Here is a 2,446-nt window from a genome sequence, read left to right on the forward strand (position 1 = left end):
TCTCTCTCTCTGTCTCTCTCTCTCTCTCTGTCTCTCTCTCTGTCTCTCTCTCTCTCTCTCTCTCTCGGTGCTGCCTGTGGATTCAAATGTAGAACTCTCAGCTACTCCAGCACCTTGTCTGTCTATGTACCACCATGCTCCTGCCATAGTGAAAATGGACTAAATCTCTGAACCTGTAACAGAGCCCCAACTAAATGCTTTCTGTGGCCATGGTGTCTCTTCATAACAATAGAAAAAACTGAAAAATGAAACTTATGTCCTAGCAATGCTGAAGCATGCATGGGCAGCCCATCTATGGCGGTTCTGTTGAACTTGTCCGTATTGGGTTTCATGGTCTAAGTTGATGAGGACGACTGATCTGCTCTTTTTCTGAAAGAGACCATAACAATAGAACACTGACTAAAACAGGAGGCTTAGAGTCCATGTTGGCTGAACAAAAGCTGGTATCAAGAACAGCTGAGAGCCTACAGCAGGCCGAGAGCACACTAAGAATGGTTGAATCTTTTGAAACTTCGAAGCCTGCCCCCATGACATACCTCCTCCACCAAAGCCACACCTCATAATCCTTCCCAAATACTTCACCAACTGCAGGCCATGTATTCAAACACATGAGTCTATGGGGGTCATCCTCATTCAAAACACCACAATTCCCAAAAATTGGCGGAAGCAAAGCTGAACAACCAACCTCTATCTGCAGGTCTCTAGTATCTGGCCCCAGAGCTCTATCCTTGCTCCAAGTCTGACCCAGTGACCTTTGGGCATCCCATTAGGGCTAGCAGAAAGCCTCTTTATCCATTATCCAGATCTCCCATAGCCCCCAAAATCTGGATATGGCAAACACAATGACCTATATTTTACAGAGAAATTCAACACAGACACTGAGATTAAGATTTGGACCTTGACTGATTATGATGGCCCACACCTTTAGTGGGCCACACACTTTAGCACTGGGGAAAGAGAGGTAAGCATATCTCTGTAAGTTCAAGGCCATCCTGGTCTACATAGCAAGTTCCAGTCTAGTCAAGAATACACAGTGAGACACTGTTTAACAAAACAAAACAAAAAAGATTTAGACCAAGAGGATGGCAAGATGGCTCAGTAGATAAACGTGTTTGCCATACAAGACTGACTTCTTAAGGTCAATACCCAGACCCCAAAGTGAAAGAAGAGAACCTACTCCCTAGGTTGTGTTCTGAACTATGCACACCCACCACCACTATCCCACAACTGCAATGAATAAATAAACAGCTTTGGACAGAGAGCACAGGGTGTATTCAGCTAGCTGTAGAGTGCTTGTCTAGTACACAGCCCTGAGCTAAAACCAGAGCTACATAAATTAGGGGTCTCATTTTATCAACCAAGTAAGGAAGCAATGGTCCAAGGCCAGGTCACATCCACCCTTCCAGGGGTCATTCCCCAAGGAGAAAGACTATTATAAGACTAGAGCACAAATCTTCTGTAAGGGAATTAACATGGAACTCAGCCCAGGCTGGGGCATTTCCCAGTAAAGCATGACAGGAACCTGAGGCAGGAGGGTCCCAAGATGAAGGCCAGCCTATACAAAGTGAATCACTGTCTCAAAAACAAAAAATAGGGCTAGAGAGATGGCTCAGTTGACAAAGTTCTTGCTAGATAAGCATGAGAAACTGAGTTTGATCCCTAAGAGCCACACTTTAAAGACAAAAAGACCAAGGCACCCGTGGCATGCCCCTGTAATTCTAGCACTGAGGAGGCAGAGCAGGGGTTCTGTGGCTGCTCTAAGCTAATTGGTGATCCCTCAGCCAAATGAGAGACCCCATCTCAATAAAATCAGGACTAGGGATGGGTAGCTGGTGAGACAGCCCAGGGAGAAGGCACTGGCCCGCAGCCTTGATGGCCTTCATGGTGAGAGGAGAGAGATGACTTCTGCAAGTTTCCCTCTGGCCCCTACACATGTTCTGCGGCACACACACTTCAAAATTTAATAACTTTTTGAGACAGAGTCACACTATGTTGCCGTGGAAGGACTGAAACTTGCTATGTAGACCAGACTGGCCTTAAGCTCATAGAGATCTGTCTGCCTCTGCCCTCTTGAGTCCTGGAATTAAAGTCTGTGCCAAGATTCCCAGCCACAATTTTTAACTCTTTGTTGTTCTTGGTAACAAATAAACTCAGAAAATACAAATTTAAAAAAAGGAAAAGGAGAAGAGGTTGTTGAGGGGAGTGGTTGAGAGAGTGGGTATTGGAGAAGTTAAAGGGGAGAGTTAATGGTGAGAATGATCAAAATACATTGTATGGAATTCTCAAAGAATTAATTAAGTCATTATGTGTTTCTTTTAAAAAGGAACAAAAAACCAAGGCAGATAGTGTCCTAAAGAGAAACCACCCATGATCGGCACACACATACACAAACATGCACACATGTACACACACACACACACACACACACACACACACACACAGGTAA

The sequence above is a fragment of the Microtus ochrogaster genome, unplaced genomic scaffold, assembly GCF_000317375.1.
Source record: "Microtus ochrogaster isolate Prairie Vole_2 unplaced genomic scaffold, MicOch1.0 UNK15, whole genome shotgun sequence".
NCBI lineage: Eukaryota > Metazoa > Chordata > Mammalia > Rodentia > Cricetidae > Microtus > Microtus ochrogaster.